This window comes from Mauremys mutica, chromosome 20, assembly GCF_020497125.1.
Source record: "Mauremys mutica isolate MM-2020 ecotype Southern chromosome 20, ASM2049712v1, whole genome shotgun sequence".
NCBI lineage: Eukaryota > Metazoa > Chordata > Testudines > Geoemydidae > Mauremys > Mauremys mutica.
Window position 1 is genome coordinate 7,395,851 of NC_059091.1, and position 19,139 is coordinate 7,414,989.

The window sequence follows — 19,139 nt, forward strand, 5'->3', positions numbered from 1 at the left end:
CTCACAGCCCAGGCAAGCGCAAAGCACTTCACGATGGAGGTCAGACTCACTATCTCCCTTTTGCATATGGGGAAACTGAGGCACAGAGCAGGGAAGTGACTTGCCCAAGGTCACCCAGCAGGCCAGCAGCAGGATTTGAACCCAGGTCTCCTGGGATTCCATTCCTAACAAGCCCCCCAAGCCCTCTACTGGGGATGGATGACTCCAGTTGCTGATGGCAGCATGCGAATGTGGAGCACCAATGCTGAGCAGGTCTCTATAGTGGTAGGTGACCTCCCAGCAGGCAATAGGTAGATGGCAAGGCAAAACCATGGGGTGGGGGAGCCCTAAGGGAATTGTGGGAAGGCATCAGGAGTAGCTGCCCTCAGCTGTTGTGTCGCGGCGCTAGCTCGTCTCCACACTACAGTGCGGTTGCGTTAGTAACAATAACCATTCCCAGCTCTTTCATCAGTAGCCCTCAAAGCGCTTTACAAAGCAGGTCGGTATCATGATCCCTGTCTTACAAATGGGGAAACTGAGGCACAGGGTGGGGGAGTGACTTGCCCAAGGTTACCCGGCGGGCCCGTGGCAGATGGCAGGTCTCCAGACGCCCACGCCCGTGCACTACCCACTAGGCTACATGGTAATAACAGCTGATGAGGGACGATCCCTTGAGTTCTGCCCTATGCCCCCAGTCGCGCCCGCTGATCTGTGACCCCAGCCCGCGCGATCTGAGCATGCGGCCGGGGGGCAAGTTAACGGGTAATAATGCATGATCCCTTGCTAGTGCAGACCAGCCCTTAGGAAATGCTGCTCAGTATCCCACCCAGGCTTCCCCACTTCTCAATTCGGCCCCACTGCCCCAAGTTATTCCCCCTTGCAGGTCCCCTCCCTCCGCAGTGTTTACACCATTCCCACCCTCACCAACAGATATCTGGCCCCTCTACTGATCATCTGGTGGCGGGAGGGGACCAGCAAGTGGGATGCTCGCCAGCCCACTGCCAAGCGTTGTGTCGTTTGCCCGTGGCACAACAAATGTAAGATGAAGGAAGTGCTCTGGGATGATGGAGTCCAAATAACCAGGTTGACTTACTGTACAGGACAGGCTTATGTTGCTCTGGAGGCTTCTAAAAACACGGTGAGGGCCCACAAAGTGTTTAAAGGAGACCTGTCCTATTCCTTGCTCAGATCTCCCACAGCAAGCAAGCAGGGCTGGGGGAGTAGGTGTGACCCCGTGTCTTAGGTGTCCCCCCACCTGCACGCGAGAGGAGTCTGTTACAGTCCCTGCTCTGGAGGGCTGGCTCCTCAGCGCTGTTAGCTCTGGAGGTGGCTGGTTCGATCCCTGCTGCTGGCTAGAATGGTGGCTGTGCCATCAGCAGGCTCTTAAAGGAAAGGTAGCTGGGTAGGAACCGAGCCCTTCTGGGGGTTTGGATCAGAACTGGAGCTGAGCCTGGGCCTATGGAGCTGGGTGGGGTGGCTCGGAGGTCAGCTGGGTTTTCCAGCTGTTGGTGAACCAGGTTATGGGTGGGTGCTAAAGGCTCTCCCAGGGATTTATTGCAGGGGACTAGACTGGGTTCAATTCCTACCTAGCACTGAGCTTTCTGTGTGACCTTGGGCAAGTCACCTAGTCGCGCTGAGACTCAGTTTCCCCTGCTGTACACTGGGGATAATAGCGCGGCCTGGGGTTAAATCCAGTGGGAGGGGCTCCCATCCCCTGGCTGGGGATCGGGGGGGGGCAGTATGGGAGCACCTTGTCTCAGCAGAATTGGAGCTCAGGAGCAGGTGCTGTGCAAGCGGCAATGCAGCGTATGTTGTTACAGAGTCCAAAGTGTTTGAAAGAACAGCCCTGGAGGGGAACAGTCGCTGCCAGACATCACCCTGCCCGAGCTAGGAGGGGTAGGCAGCCCTTCAGAGGAGAAGGAGGAAGGACTCAGGAAGAGATCTGGGGAAGCTGCTCTGGGTGCCAGGTGCTGCAGAGAGGAAGGCTCTTGTTCCTGCTGTGTGAGATGGGGATGAGCGGAGCAAGATAATTTCCACGTGCTGGCTTGAGGGAGGTGTAATATGGCCTAGTGGATCAGCCACTGGCGTGGGACTCAGGACACCTGGGTTCTGATCTCAGCTCTGCCACTGACCTGCTGGGTGACCTGGGGCAAGTCACGTCTCCTCCCTGGACCTCTCTTTCCCCCGACACCCTTTGTCCATTCGGCCCCTGAGCTCTTTGGGGCAGGGGCCATTTCTCCAGGCGTGTGTGTGCAGCGCCCGGCACAGTGGGGGCTTCATCTCATTTGGAGCCTCCAAGGTTGTCAAGGTGACGGGGTCTGAGGCTGGTGTGTTGTATTGAGGGGGTTCTGCCCGCGTCGGGGGCTGGAGAAACTTGCTCCTAGCCCTGACCTCCACCTGATATTGGCTGCGCTGGGAGGCTGGAGTGGTGGGTGTTGCGAGGTCCAGCCGGCATCGGCAGCGCCGTGCTTCGCTCAGCAAGGTGCGGGAAGCAGACCTTAGCCGGCGGGGTTGGGCTGAGCCGGCTCCAGGGCAGAGAGCGAGGGGCAGCTGCTGGCGAGAGGCTGCGGGAAGCAGAGCCAGGAGGCAGAGTTCTGAGGCACACCAAGGTGGCTGGCTTCCTCCTCCGAGCTGAAAACAACCCACGGACGAGGGAAAAGAACGTTGTGAGCGCCCCGGCCTTTGGGCTCGGTGCCCCCTGGGTCAGATGTGGGCCATTTGAGCTCCAGGACCCCAGGCCGCCCCTCTCCTTGGCATCTGCCCTTTCCAAGAGGCACTGCCTTGCAGGGAGCATCCTTGCCCAGAAACCCTCTCCTGCAGATGGAGCCTGGGAAGGCTGTTCTGCTGTTCTCCTCCTTGCACTTCTGCCACTGCTCTACAGGCTTTTATTTGGCTTGTACCCATATCCAAGGGGATGTGTGTGTGTGTGTGTGTGGGGGGGGGTCGTCTCAGGACCTCCCCACCCCCTCAAGTGCCCAGTCCCTCCCCCCACTTTCACCAGGAGCAGAGCAATTCCTCCCCAGTGCACCCCACCTGGATCCCCCCACCTCCCCAAAAAACCTTCCCTCCACTCCAGCACACTGCAGCCCCGTTGTCTGGGGGTGGGGTTCCCAGCCCTCCCCCACACCTTCCCGCATTTTCCAGGCCCGGATTAGTTTTCACGCTCCCGGCCTGCGGGACATTCTTTACATTCATTCCAAGTCTTTAAACAATTAGGCGAGGGGTCTGAGGGTCCTTTATAATTTATGGGCCTGGTGATAGTGGAAGGAGCCTGGGCCTGTGTTTAATGGCTGCCGAGGGGACAGTTAATAGTGCTGGGAGGTGCTCCCAAGCCTGCCTAATGCAGCCCAGGCTGCAAACGCCTCTGAGAAAGGAAAAGGCTTCAGGAGTTCGCTGGGCTTGGGGAGGGGGCTGGACCCTCCAGGCTGATGGTCCCTCCACCCCCCTTCCATTTCCCCCCATGAGGGGTTGGGGCTCTCATGCCCCAGGAAGGGGCTGGGTGGGAGGCTTTCTCTGTGTGTGTCTGGTGAGATGCAGTGTGTGTGGCGGGTGGGTCCAGGGTGTGTGTGTGTGTGTGGCAGGTGGGTGGTCTCTGGAGCCAGCCATCGGAGGCGAGGTGTAAAGGAGTGGACTGTAAGTGTGTGTTAGCCTGTGGGGAGTGTGTGTGTGTTCTGCCTGGGGGAGCGTGTGTGTGTTCTGACTGGGTGAGGGTGTGTTTGTTGTGTGTTAGTGTGTGGGGTAAGTGGGTGTGTGTGTGTTCTGATTGGGTGAGGGTGTGTGTATTGTGTATTAGTGTGTGGGGTAAAAGTGTGTGTGTTCGACTGGATGTGTGTGTGCATTGTGTGTTAGTGTGTTGGGTCAGAGGTTGTGTTTGGGTTCTGACTGTGTGAGTGGCGGGTTAGTGGGTGGGGTGTGTGTGTGTGTTCTGACTTGGTGTGTGTTAGTGTGTGGTGTATGTTTTGACTTTGTGTGAGCATGTGGGCATTGTATTCGTGTGTGGTGTATGACTGTGTGTGTTGTGGCTGTGGATTTGTGTTGTGAATATGTGTTAGTGTGTGGTGGATGACTGTGTGTGTTTTGTGGCTGTGTGACTTTGTGTTGCGAGTGTGTGTTAGTGTGTGGGTGTTTGTTGAGGCTGCCTGGATTTGTGTTGCGAGTGTGTGTTAGTGTGTGGTGTATGAGTCGGGGTGGGTTGGTGTGGGGGAATTTCTGTGTTAATTTTAACTCACAGGGACATTCAGTGAAGCCCCCACCCCTTACAATAGCTGGGAAGTGGCACATTCGCCTCCTCTGCGGCTCACCCAGCTGCTCCCCGCAGCCGCCCCCAAGCAATTTGCTTCTCTGTCTGCTGGGGGGAGGAAGCCCAGTGGGCGGCTGTCCCCAGGGGCTGCGGCAGACGTGTTCCCTGCTGCCTCGCACGGGGAAGTGAAACCCGGACTCACCCCAGCTGGGGGGCTGAAAAGATGCCCCGCCCTCCAGCCCCCCCAAAGACAGGACTGGGTGTAGGGAGAAGCAGAGCTGGCCTGGGGGGAGGATGCCAGGGCAATGACTTGTGTGTGTGTGTGTGTGTGTGTGTGTGTGTGTGTGTGTGTGTGTGTGTGTGTGTGTGTGTGTGTGTGTGTGTGTTGGGGTCCCAGACAAGCAGTCAGAGGGGACAATGCTTGCTTAGCCGGACCCCACCGCCAGCTAACAGCAGGGCTCTACCCGCCGTGGTTACTGTGTCTGACCCCATCACCTGCGCTCTGGCTCCCACCCCGGTGCTAACCTGCATCTGGCAAGGAGAGCCGAGCCTCCATGGGCCGAGCTGCCCAAAGCAGGACATCACCCGGGGGCTGGTTCTGCCACCAGCGGGGGTCTCTCGTATCAGCGTTGTGGGAACAAGGCCTTGCGGGATCCCTGGGTTGATGCAGTCTCTGGTTCCCACCGCCCCGAAGGCCGTGCCACACAAGGGGGGGGGTGTCTTTCCAGCATCCTTGCCCCGGGGTAGACAGCTCTCCGGGGATCGGGATGGGGCGGGGTTGGGATGAGCAGGCCCAGACAGCTGCAGCCGGCATGGGGCACGTTTCCCAGGGCCCGGCAGAGACAGCTGGTGGGGGCAGGCCCGGGGTGGGGGGGAGGAAGCTCAGCTCATGCAGATGTGCCCTCGGCTCCTGTCACTGTGGGAATCTGGAGCAGGTGCACTGGATGCAAAGGGCAGCGTGATCGCCTCCTACAGGGGAACCGGGGAGCCAGTGCATGGGGTGGGGGCTGGGAACGCACCTGCATTGTAGGTGCTGTGCTGGGGAGAACACAACTGCCCTCCAGTGCCTGCTGAGACACACACCACACAGACACACACAAAAACCCTCCTCCCTCTTCCTCCACACCACAAAGACACCCCCACCCCCACACCAGGCAGACACACCAAACTCCTCCCCCCACAGACATACACCACACAGACACACACACCAGGCACTCACAGACTACAGGTGCACGCACACACCACACATTGTGCAGAGGAGCGCAATGCCCACACACCCGCCCCCACAAGCACCCAGAGAGACACACCATGCAGACACACATACCACATACACACAAACCACAGTCCACCCCCCCATATGCAGATACACTCCTCACACACCCCAGAGACACACACCCGTTTCTCACACACGTACAAGCACAAAAACACAACGCATACACCACCCACACATAGAGACACTCACCCCAGGCAGGTACACCAGGACAGACAGACGGACAGACACCCCCCCTCCTCCCTAAAAACCATTTCCCAGCTGGTGCGGCCCCAGTGCCCTGGCAAGGCCTGGCCCACCCTTCCCAGGGGTCGAGCTCCCCGAGGACCTGCTCCTGCTCCCATGAAGCTCGATGGCAAATCTCCCAGCAATTTCGATGACAGCAGGATGGGGCTTCCGGGACCCTGGTCCCTGAGAGCTGCCTGGTCTTGCTGGGAGATTTCTCCCCCAGGGCTCGATCTTCACACCCCCGGGGAGAGGCGGAGTGTTACGCTGGCCCAGGCATGAGCTCCCTTCTCCTGGAATCGCTCCCTGCCGTTTGTTTGATTCATTTCACATTTTCCGAGGGTTTTTATTAGGAAGGTTTATTGCTTTGTCGTTAGACTTTGGAGGATGTTATACAGCGAACCCCGGTGTCCTGGTGGGGGCTGAGAAAGAGGCTGGCTAAAAACACAATAATAATGCAGTCAACTAGACAGAGCGAGCAGGAGAGAGCACCACTGCTCTCCATGGGGTGGCACTGGAACCATTCACCCAAGAGCCATAGTCCCTATACTGCTACTAGCCAAGGGAGAACCTCCGTTAGCCTCAGGAGGAAGGGGAGCTGGGTTCTATCCCCACAGCTTCTGTGGAGGTCCCAGCTGTTACGGACTCGATCTGAAAGCCCCTGAACTGGGACATTGGTCGGACCCCACAGAGGGTTTTAGCTGGCTTGGGCTCCCACCAGCAAGGCAGCCGACCAGCTGGGTTTTCAGGGGAGCTGGGATGGAAGGTGCTAGGTGCATTCTGGATGCCATCCAGGCCAGAGGCTCCTGATGCCCCTCCTGGAGCTTGGGGCTCCCTGAGCCCCCCCTATCCTCATTGCTGGCTGCCAGTTACCCCGCAGCCTCCTGTCCTTGGACATCCCCCCACACCCCTTCCCCATCTGCTGTGATCTATTTACCGCCCTGTGGCCCCCGCCCCCTAGAGGAAGCCAAACCCAGCCCTGTGCAAAGCCCCCGCGTGCCCAGTTCCCTCTGCGGGGAGATGGGCAGAGAGGGGCTTGGGGAAGCTGGCAGGCCGGGGGGTGGGGGTGGGGGTGAGGGGCACCGGAGGAAGCAGCCTGCTCCGGGTGTCTGATGAGCAGCCAGCAGGGGTCTCTAGCACATCAGGAATTGCCGAGGAGAGTGGCCAAGCAAGACCGCAGCAAAATTCCCCTTATTTCCCCGCTCCAGGCATGTGGGGAATGGTTCCCCCTCTCCACTCCACCTTGCCAGACTTAGCATCTGAGCAAGAAGCACAGCGTCCCCCCTTCTATGTCCAACAGCCCCCCAAAGCCCCCGAGTTAGCGCAGCCCCCTACCCCTTTCCCCCTGGACTCCGTCATGGAGTCACTGGGTTCCACGGCCTCCCCCATGCACAGGTGCCATGAGCCCCCCCACACACGGGGGTCCCACCGGGGAGGGCAGGCAGTGCCGGCAGGGCCGTGGGGCCATCAGCGCCTGCGTCCCTGTGGCAGCTCCGGAAGATCGCGGCGGGCCTGTTCTCCATGGCCTAGCACGGCTGTTAACACTAGTGCAAAGCGAGTGTGAAACACGGGACTCCGCTGGTGGAAGTGGCCACACAAAGAGCCAGGCCTTGGGGACTAGGGTGACCGGCTGTCCTGATTTTATAGGGACAGTCCCGATTTTGGGGTCTTTTTCTTATATAGGATCCTATTACCCCCCACTCCCTGTCCTGGTTTTCCACATTTGCTGTCTGGTCACCCTATTGGGGAATCAGGCTTCTGTTCTCCTCCTAGCTATGGGTTCAAATCCCTGCCACGCCCATGCACCCTCCCTCCAGGGATACAGCAAACTCCATGCTCACCCCCGCTCTGAGACCGTAACCCTTCAGGTCCAGTCTGCTCCATTACAGAGCCCGCAGGGACGCTTGCCTTCAGAGAAGACCCCTGTGCCCCATTGTCCTTGGCTAAATATCCTCCCCCCCCACCTGAGGTGGCAGCAGTTCAGTGATGGGCACAGGGAGCTTTGTCTGGGTCTCGCTTGTGAAGCACTTGGAGATAAAAACGCCAGGCTCGGAGAAAAGCTCCTCTCCTACCTGCTCCCGTTGTTCTCCAAGGGGAAGGGCAGTTGCCATTGTTCTCACTGTGGGGGGAAGAGATTATCTACTGTTCTCAGTGCGGGGTTTTGCTATTATTCTGGGGGAGAAGGGGATAATCCATTGTTCTCGGGGTTCTCTATTGTTATCAGGGGGAGGGGATACGCCATTGTTCTCTGCTGTGGGGGAGGAGATCATCTATTGTTCTCAGTGGCAGGTTCTCTGTTGTTCTTGGGGGGAGGGAATATTCCATTGTTTTCGGCTGGTGGGGAGGAGATCATCTGTTGTTCTCGGGGGGAGGGGTTTTCTCTGTTGTTCTCCGGTGGGAGGGGATACTCCATTGTTCTCAGCTGGTGGGAGGAGATCATCTATTGTTCTTGGGGGGGTTCTCTATTGTTATCGGGGGGGAGGGGATACTCCATTGTTCTCAGCTGGTGGGAGGAGATCATCTATTGTTCTCAATGTAGGGGGGGTCTCTGTTGTTCTCAGGGGGAGGGGATGCTCCATTGTTCTCAGCGGTGGGGAGGAGATAATCTATTGTTCTCAGTGTGGGGGGGTTCTCTGTTGTTCTCGGGGGTGGGGAGGTAATACTCAGTTGTTCTCAGTGGGGCGATGGGACCGGTTTCCTTCTGAAATCTGCCCCTGCCAGATTTCTCAGCTGCTCCAACATTCCCAGGCCCCACAGAGCAGGGACCCTGGGGCATCCAGCCCAGAAGCCCCCGAGCCTGCCAAGGGGGCACTGGGGGGAACACTCCGTTGGCTCTCTGACCCAGCCCAGCCGGGACCCCGGCACTCACGGTCTCGGTGTTGCTGGACCCGCTCTGGGCTCTGGGCCCTGAGTCTGTCCCGTGGGTGCATTGCAGTGTGTGTGTGTGTGGGGGGGGAGGGGGTCGGTCTCATTAGGGGTCTCTCATGCAGCCCTGGGGGCACAGCCCCTGACAAATCAGGGAGCTTGGAGACCGTGGCTGCAGGGCACAGAGGGAATAGTCCTGGGTGGGCACCCCCAGGTTCCTATGGAGATAGAGGCTCAGTTCTCGAGCGGGGCTAAATGAACAGATGCAGGCCTGAGCCTGGCAGGGGGTGGGCGGACAGCTCCCAGGGCTTCATGGCAAAACTAGCTGCCCCTGCCTCTCCCCTGAGAGGCATCCCCTCTTCCTGGGAAGCGCTCAGCCGAGCTGGTGCAGCCGCTGTCTGATGGGGGCTCTGGGCGGGGGATTGCTCCCCTCCCTCCCACAGCTCTATGGGACAGATCTCCGTGTTGGCAAGGGAGTGGGCAAAGCACTTCCTCCCATGCTCTGTGCCTCAGTTTCCCCTCCCACCCGGTATCTATTCAGACTGTGGGCTCTTTGGGCAGGGACTGCGCCTGGCATGACGGGAGCCTCCGGGTGCTGCTGGAACATGGCAAAAAAGCTGGAGGAAAGAGTCATGAGCCACTTATCTCTCGTACAGGCCTTCACGGCAGGTGCTCACATGGCAATGCAAGTGCCCTGCACCAGGCCTGGGTGCTCCCAATCTGGGACATGTCTAGAGAATGAGCAGCCCATGCAGATGAGCCCTATTGTCCCCCGGTGCAGGTTACTTCGGCTCCAGCATCTACGCTTCGAGCTGGGGGAAAGGGGGTGATTCCCAGTGCGAGGAGACGTTCTTACACCAGCTTGGTGCAGCTAGTGCTCTAAACGTGGAGTGTAGCCGTGGCAGCGGGAGGCGTGAACATAAGCAAACTAGGTAGGAGAATATCTCCTCGTGCTCCCCCCCAGCTCCAAGTCCAAGTGCAGGCATGCCCAGGGCTTGCTGTGCGAATAGCACCATATGCACGGGGAGCTGTTAGATCCCAAGCCTTGGGAGCAAAGGGGCGGTGTTAACACATGGTGTCTCCCTAGCGTACACAAGCTTTAACACGAGCGTTGTAGCTTGAACACCAACACACCTCTGTCCTAGGAGACATCGCCATTTGAGCTCGGAGGTGTGATTCCCAGCTTGCATAGACTTACCCACTCTAGCTCTGTTGGCGCCAGTGCCTAAAATTAGCAGCGTGTCTGTGACCGTACAGACAGCTGCTTGGGCTAGCCTGGGCTGGGGGGGGGGGACTGGTGTTTTACCCCAGGGCGGCTAGCCATGCTCAGTGTAGACAGAGGGAGCCTGGCCAGTTCCAATATATAAATCTAGCTACTTTAAGCATTTCTAATGTGCCTGTCACCGCAGCATCTGGGCACAGCCTTATCTCCAAACTGGAGATCTCCAAACTGTCTAAAGACTTGGGTCACGACTTGTGGGTGCCGCCCTGTGCACATAACACACTGTCCAGGCGGGGGTCTGGCTTTTTGGAACATGCTGAAAATCAGGGGGCTCAAACTGGGACCCCCAAAATTCCTAGGTAGTTTGGGAACCTTGGCCCTTAGATGGTGCAGTTGGTTCTGCCTGAAGACTTGGGGCCAGCGCGGTCGACTCGGCTCCTGTCTCTGCTCTGGAGCTGAAATGTAGGCAGCTTGGGTGGTCCATGTTACCTCTAGTCACTGGCTCACTTCATCATGCCATTGATCGTTGGTGGAGTGTGAAGGGATACAAATTTCCCGGCAGAACCAACCGGGATGCTAGGGTAATTGCACGGAATGGCTCATCTTTCAGCTCTTCCCTGAACAGCCAGCAAACGGTTGTCCCGCAACAGCTGCGTTTTCCACACAGCAGGGTGGGCTGCAGTAGCAGCACTAAGAGCAGGATGTAGAGAGACAGATTATATTACAATGGGGTGTGCATGGTGGAGAATCCTGCAGGAATTGTGGTGTGGGTTGCATTGCCTTTGCCGCACAGTGCAGAACCCTGCAGGAACACACTGCATTGCAGTGTAGGTTGCACTGCCATTGCAGCACAATGCAGAACTCTGCAGGAATACACTGCATTGCAGTACAGGTTGCATTGCCATTGCAGCACAATGCAGAACTCTGCAGGAATACACTGCATTGCAGTATAGGTTGCATTGCCATTACAGCTCAGTGCAGAACCCTGCAGGAACACACTGCATTACTTTGCAAGTTGCATTGATTTGGAACATGGTGCAGGACACTGCAGAAACACACCGCATTGAGGTGCAGCTTGGCCATAGTGATTTTCTGCCAGGTTGGTTCCAAGTACTGAGTATTTGCAGAGGTTGCATGGCCAAACCCAAGAGTTCATCAACCGTGAGCCAGGGGCCTTGCCACAAATAATGAGATTAGCTTAAAAATCATGATTTTTTTTTAAATAAGCCAGGTGGGGCTGTCATCATTTGCCTTCTGCTTTTTGAGCCTTGAGAGGGTCACATTTTCTCCACCAACATAAGGGGTAGAAATGTCATTTCTTTTTGGCTGGGACTCAAGCTGATCCTATGACTCCGGGAGCTGGGGATTTTCAAAAATCAACAAATGCCACGAGGACATCATGAAAGTTGCAAACACTTCAGCTGGAAGGTGCACTGTGCTCAGAGTAATTGATTCCTTTGCTTGTCAAATACGAACCCTACACGCCTCTCAACTCTCTCCCCAGGGGGAGGTGTGGCGGCATGATTGCTCCAGTTTGACAGAGGGGAAACTGAGGCACAGAGGGGGATGGGAGTGATCCAAAGCCCCACACAGGGAGTCACCGTGCTGCCTCCCTGTCTTAATGCTAAAATTCTGGCTCTTAGGGACTGGAGCAGTGCAGATCTGTTACGGTCTCAGATGCAGCCCACTCCCATCTCCCCTTCCCCACTGCTCTCCAGCAGAGGGCAGCAGGGCCAGAGAACAGAGTCTGGCCTGTTGGAAAGCAGGCAGAGGATGGTGAGGGCCAGTGCAGCAGGGAATGGGCAGACAAGGGCTTCAAAGGGAAACTCTGCCATAGCAACCGCCCACCCTGCCCAGAGAGGAGGCAACTGGCAGGGTGGGGGGGGTTCATCCCCCAAAGCATGAAAGGGGCAAGGGGGTGTTGCCTAGTGGTTAGAGCCCAGCACTGGGATTTGGAAGACCAGGGTTCCCTTCCTAACTTTGCCACTTTGGGTGACCTTGGGCAAGTCATTGCATCTCTCTCTGTGCCTCAGTTTCTTCTCCCACAGCCATTCAGACTGGAAGCTCTTTGGCTCAGGGACTGTCTCTCATGCTGTGTCTGTGCAGCACCTCACCCAACAGGGCCGTGGGGTCTCTAGGTGCTACTGTCTGACAAAGAATGCAGATCACAAACTCACGCCTTAGGACAGGGAGCTTTGCTTTTATTCGGTGTATTACGGTAGTGCCTAGGAATCCCAGGCATGAACCAGGAAGGAACCCTTTGTGCTAGGTTCTATACGTTATTTATTAGGTATTTTACGGTATCACCTAAGACCCCCAAACATGGACCCAGACTCCATTGTACCCGCTGCAGTACAAACCCAGAACACGCTCTGAAGAGCACCCAGCAGGCACTGCACTGTGCCATGTGATAACACAGGCTGGGATTTCCAAGGGCGTTTGCCCAGGGCCGGCGCTTTCATTAGGAGACACTAGGCGGTCGCCTAGGGCGCCAGGATTCGGGGGGAGGCATTTTGTGCGCTCCCCACGGGGCGCATGGGAGCTTCCGGTTCTGCTCCCGTCGCGCCGCCGAAGAAGGACCTTCTGCCGACGTGCCGCGGAAAACAGCAGCAGGCAATTGAGCAGCTCAATGACTGCCGCTGTCGCCTGCGGTATTTCGGCGGAGGGTCCTTCTTCGGCGGTGCGATGGGAGTGGAACCGGAAGCTCCCGCGCGCCCCATGGGGAGCACACAAAATGCCGCCTCCGGAATTCTGCCTAGGGCGCCAGAAACCCTGGCGCCGCTCCTGCATTTGCCCTCAGCTCTGACTGAAATTCACCGGAGTGTGGGGGTTCCCACTAATGGATGATCCTATTTGCCAGCGATGGGAAGATCCCAAACCATGCTTCAGCCGAGATATGGTTTCCAACGGGTGTGTGGAATATTGGCCACCCGACTGGCCAGGCGTTCAGGTAGTCCTCAGCTCCCAGCACCTCCCATCGGGGACCAGATTTGCCCAAGAACTCATGCCTCAAGGTGCTGAGCTCTTGGGAAAAGCTGGCCACTTATTTTGGGGGTTAAACTGGGTTCTGAGCTCTTCAGAGACTCTGGCTCCCCAGATGCTGATCTGCGGGGGACCCTGTCCCCACAGGAGTCTAGGGGCTAGGCTTGGCACCGAAAAACACTGGCACCCAAAATCAGAGGCCACAGCGAAAAGTCTGGGCCTGGAATTCCAATCCCCAAAGGCTCACACCAGCTCAGCAGTGGGCTGGTACCAGTGCGGACACTTTGGCTCTTAAAAACAGGGCCGGCTCTAGACATTTCGCAGTCCCAAGCATGGAGGCATGCTGCGGGGGGCGCTCTGCCGGTCGCCGGTCCACCGGAGCCGCGGGACCAGTGGACCCTCCGCAGGCATTCTGCCGAAGGCTGTCTGCCTGCCGCCCTTGCGGCGACCGGCAGTGCGCCCCCCGCGGCATGCCACCCCAAGCACACGCTTGGCGTGCTGGGGTCTGGAGCCGCCCCTGCTTAAAAAACACCGCAAAAAGCCAGGCTTCCCATCGTGTGCCTCCTGGAGAGATGTATGTGGGGTTGGGGGAAGCCCAGCCACTGTGATGGGAGAAACGTAGCTAGGGATGGCATCTCTCTTATGTTTCTCTGTGGGATGCAAAAAGCTCTATGCCAATCTGTGTGTGTGCGCTTTGCAGGCAGAAAACACACACACACACACTCTATCTCTGTGTGTGGGCTTTGCAGGCAGGTAGAGCCTCTTTACACACACATGCACACGCACGCACCCCCAGCCTCTGGCTATCTAGCATTGGAGTCTCCCATATTTTCTCAGTATCAATCTCTGTGTGTGTATTCAAGCTTACACACACACACACACACACACACACACACACACACACACACACACACACACACACACACACACACATCTCTGTGTGTGGGCTTTGCAGGCAGGTAATGCCTTTTTATACACACATGCACCCCCACCCTCTGGCTATCTAGCATTGGAATCTCTGATATTTTCTCAGTGTCAGTCTCTGTGTGTGTATTCAAGCTTCTACGCACACACACACACACCCACCCACCCACCCCCACCCACACCCCCACCCCCACACCCTCTAGCTATCTAGCACTGGAATCTCCCATCTTTCTCAGTGCCAATCTCTTTATGTGTGTATGTTCTTTTCAGGCAGGTAGTGCTTCTACACACACACACACACACACACACACACCACACACACACACACCCACACACACACCAACTCTGGCCTTGCCGTTTCCCTGGCCCTGATGCCATTAGCCATAACTCAACAGACGATTTCATAAACCTACTTAAGAATGTAAAAGTTTGATAATAATTCCTGTATTATTAACCCTCCCACCCTTGTAAATTTTATGGGCTTGGCGCTGTGCTGGTATTGAGTCTGGGATGAGACGCGCCCGTCGGATGGGATTCCAAGTTTATGATTAATTCTGCTGTCAGTCTGGGTCATATTTATTAATAGTCCTAATGCGGGAAGCAATAAAGGAAGAGAGAGATTCTATTAATTAAATCATTGTTATAATTAACTTTCATTAAAGGAAAATCAATAAAGAGGAGCCACGATTGAAATAGTGGCCATCCATTACCTTGGATTTTACTGGAATGCAGTCAGGATTCTCTATATATTACAGCTGAGGAGCCGGGAGGGAAAGGAACTGCACCCGAAAGGGTTCCGAGAGCGCCAGCGCGTCAGACCAACCTGATTTAAAGGCCCCACGCCGTGTGTGTGTGTGTGTGTGTGTGTGTGTGTGCATTAAAGGGGGTGTGTGTGTGCATTAAAGGGTGGCCGTGTGTGTGTATTTGTGTGTGTGTGTGTGCATTAAAGGGTGGCTGTGTATTGGGCCGTGTGTGTGTGTATGTGTGTGCATTAAAGGGTGTGTGTGTGTGTGTGTGTGTGTGCATTAAAGGGTGTGTGTGTGTGTGTGTATTTGTGTGTGTGTGTGCATTAAAGGGTGGCTGTGTATTGGGCCATGTGTGTGTGTGTATTTGTGTGTGCTCACCTGGGTGTACGAGAGGTGTGAATGTGGGTCTGCATCACGTGGGCATGTGTTGTATAGCTTTGCTGGAGTATTTGGTGACGCAGGCTGGCGTCTCCCTGTGGAGGGGGGTGGCTGTGTGTGGTGGATGTTGGTGTGTGTCAGAGTGCACCTTTACGCCTGGGTGTCAGTGTTTGTATACCAGCCCGTGGGCATTGAAGGTAGGGTTGTGAATGGGGGTGCAATCGTGCATGGGTATGCGTAATCATGCATGCGTCCTGGCATAGGAACATGCGTGTTCCCATGTCAGTGCGTGTATAGCTTCATCCCATGCCAGGAAAGGCTGGGGGTCAAGAGTCTGCAACAGCTGCCAGCTGGGGGAGTTAACCCTTTAGCAGGCGTCTAGCTCTGCCAGGTTCCCAGGCAGGGTTGGTTGTTGTGCATATGTGGGGCTCAGTCTATGATGCTGACACCAGTGGCCCACAGGCCAGACTCCTACACCGTCTCATGCATTCTCCGGACGGTGGCCGAGGGGAGCTTGAGTCCCCTCTCAGGTCAGAGAGGAGCGGACCTGGGAACACAGTGTATTACGGTAGCTCCAAGGCCCCCTTGGGTCGGGTGCTGCACAGACAGCCCCTGCCCCAAAGAGCTCACAGTCTAAATAGACAAAAGGTAGGAGGGGAAACTGAGGCACAGAAAGACTTGCCCAGGGTCACCCAGCAAGGGTGAGAGAACCCAGGATTCCTGACTCCCAGTCCTCAGCCCTAGTCACTGGCCTATGTTGCCACAGTGCCCCATGTCCCCTCTCACCCTGCTGTCAGGGCACCCACGTATTTGTCACATCAGTTTCACAGCCCCCTTCTCTGCCCTATGCACACAGGCCGGACAGAATGCCAGAGCTGCAAGAGCCCGCCCGTCTGGGGCACCAGCCGGCCATTGTCCCACTCCAGGCTTCCCTCATCCCATGGGCAAAGGTTGCTGTGGCACGATTGATGGGCTCATAGTCTGTAGCTTTGGGGGTAGCACCCTGGGGACGCCGAGACTCCTGAGGTGTAGATTTGTGGTTCCTAGAGTCAAGGAGAATCTCTCCCCCTGAAAAGATCCCTCCCCATCCCTGTGCAGGGTCCTGTAATGCTCTGTAGGGGTCCTGTCACCATCCAGCTCCTCCACTAAGCGTGGCGGGGGCGGGGGGTATGACCGGAGTGGCTTGTGCTATGGTGATTCTCTGTGTTCCAAGGGAGCAGAGTGTAAGTTGCAGCAGCCTCGGGGCTGCTCTAACTTATGCCATGGGCCAAGCAGAACCCAGAAGATGGACAGAGCAAAGGTGGCTCAAACTGCCTCCCTCCCTCCCCCGCAGTGCATGGGAACCAGGCCCATGAAGAGGCTGTAATTACCCAGCCCAGCTGCTCTAATTAAGGTGACAGGGCCAGACTGGGGAAGGAGTCCCTGCAGGGGAAGCTCTCTCATGCCCCCATCCTCTCCCCTCTGCATTGAGCTCTCCGGTCCCCATGATGCCCCCTCCTGCTGCCGCACCATTCCCCACCTCCCTCCGAACCGCCCTGCTCTGGTCCTGCCTCCTCTTAGATGGTAAGATCTTTGGCGCGGGGACTGGCTGATCCATGGCCTGATTGTCCATGACCCTGACCATTGTGCAGTCACTTACACCCTGTGCAAAGGTCCAAGGGAACATGTTACTTGCCCTCAATGGACAATCGAGGCTGGGTTTTCCAAAGAGCAGCCCCATTGCTCTCCATTGGATTGCAATATTTAGTTGTCACCAAGTCCCAGCTCCTGGAGTCACGTGATTCCATGAGAACCTTAGCGCCCATTGAAAGAAAGGAAATAAGGGCCAGATCTGCAAAGGGAGTAGATGCCTAATTCCCATGGGTACCTTGGAGGATCTGGGCCTAAGTTCCCAACCCTCGTGGTTACAGAGAAAAGCTTGGAAATGTGACTTCAATGGCTCCAGAGCAAAAGGCGAATAACTCCCCCCGCATCACTGATTATTTATTTTCGTAAAAAATACCCAACCCATGATATTAAAGCAAATCTGGTGATTCTTAAGCTCCTCTCTTGTTTTTTGAGGAGCCTGGCTCCTGATTCTGATGCCTGGGGAGCGCTGCCGTCAGGCACCCGAATAAGGACTGGATTTTCCAAACTTGTCAGCCCCAGCTGTCCAGAGGCTCCGTTTGTAAATTCGGCTGTTTAAGTGCCTCACTGGGGAGTCGAGCTAGGCTGCAGGGCTGGCCCTGAGTCCAGCCTCTGCTGTTTGCAAACTGCTTCCCGACCCAGGGATGAGCGGTACCATAGCAACCCGGAGGGCGGTAGTCATGGCGACTGGGATTCTGCGGAGCAGCCGAAAAGCGATAGAGCTCCAGCTCCCGCTGAATTCCAGTGGGCCTCTGCCAACCTTTGCCCCTTTGAAAACTCCGGCCTTATTGCTGACTGTTATGATTTAGCATATTACCTCACCCGCTGTCTCTCTCTCTTTGAGACTCCGCAGCTAGAGAACTGCAGGTTACTGCTGTTATTCGAGTGTATCAATAATACCCGTCTCATTAATGATGAGAATCAATACGATTATTTCACAAATAGTTTTGCTAATTATTCCTATTGTTTGTTATTATCCATTTGAACCTGTAGTTGTGAATCATATTCGTGGATATGGTGGCAGTGCTAAGGGGGCACAGGCCAGGGGGTCAGGCCCCCACTGTGGTAGGTGCTTAGAGCTGGGAATCACCTTCCCTTTCTGTCTCAGACCGTCGTGTGGCCTCGCTTCATGTTGTTATCCAGCCACCGTGCTTCACCCCAGAGGTGGCTGCATTCCAGGGCGGGTGAAGCAGGGTCAAGTGCTTTGGGACGTTTCCCAGCTGTCCGTTTTTATGCTGTTCTGATAATCTGTTAATGATGGAGCGTTTCCGAGTGCCCCGCTCGGCACCTTGCCTTGCCTCGGCATGCTAGGAAACCCGACAATGGAGCAGCAGGTGGCGAAGATTTAAGATACCCAGTAGGCAGTGAGGGTACGGCCTGACTCAGGCATTGTAAGCGGTCTCAGGTGCTACATGTGTCATGCACCCCCTGGCAGAGCGCATGCCAGCGGGGATCTCTCGTGGCAGCAGGGGCGGGCGGAAGGCGGTTTTACAGCCGCTGCAAATCACTCCAAGGGCCCCAGGTTGCACTCAGGTAAATTTTAAAAAATACAGTATTTCACCAGAGCCCCATCAAAGTGTCAGGGGCTCCTTCCCCCGGCTGCGGAGCGCGTCTGTGCTGCTCTCAACTGCCTCACCTAGCCAGAGGCTTCCAGCGTTGTCCTTTCCCCTGCTAACCTCACTGGCTACCGCCAGGCCAATACTGTTGCATCTCCCACCCCGTAACAAGGCCTAGATCTTTCCAAAGGGAGCAAGTAGCCTTGCCCTGGGTGGACACCTGGGGAAACTGAGGCATGGAGCAGGGAGTGATTGACCTAAGGTCGCTCAGTCACGGAGCCGGGAATAGAACACCAGTGTCCTATAGAATATCAGGGTTGGAAGGGACCTCAGGAGGTATCTAGTCCAACCCCCTGCTCAAAGCAGGACCAATTCCCAGCTAAATCATCCCAGCCAGGGCTTTGTCAAGCCTGACCTTAAAAACCTCTAAGGAAGGAGATTCCACCACCTCCCTAGGTAACCCATTCCAGTGCTTCACCACCCTACTAGTGAAAAAGTTTTTCCTAATGTCCAACCTAAACCTCCCCCTCTGCAACTTGAGACCATTACTCCTTGTTCTGTCATCTTCTACCACTGAGAACAGTCTAGATCCATCTTCTTTGGAACCCCCTTTCAGGTAGTTGAAAGCAGCTATCAAATCCCCCCTCATTCTTCTCTTCTGCAGACTAAACAATCCCAGTTCCCTCAGCCTCTCCTCATAAGTCATGTGCTCCAGCTCCCTAATCATTTTTGTTGCCCTCCGCTGGAGTCTTTCCAATTTTTCCACATCCTTCTTGCAGCGTGGGTTCTGTTCCTGGCTCTGCTGCTGGGTGACCTTGGGCAAGTCATGGCAATACTCTGTGCCTCGGTTTCCCCGTTTGTAAAAATGGTCCTTGGTGAAGCACTTTGCTATCTGCGCATGAAAAGCGCTAGGGATCGTTATTACTATTACACACATCTTCAGTAAGAAAGGTCCCCCCGCCCCCGGGCATGGGTGATCCCCCCCAGCCTCCCTGCCTCTGAGGCACAAGCGGCGTTATGCCCTCGCCTCCTACTGGCTTTTCATGGGAGTCAGGGCCCAATTTTTCAAGGGATTGAGGTGCTTTAGCCTGACTCCCAGCACCTAAATCACTCTGGGCCCACGTAC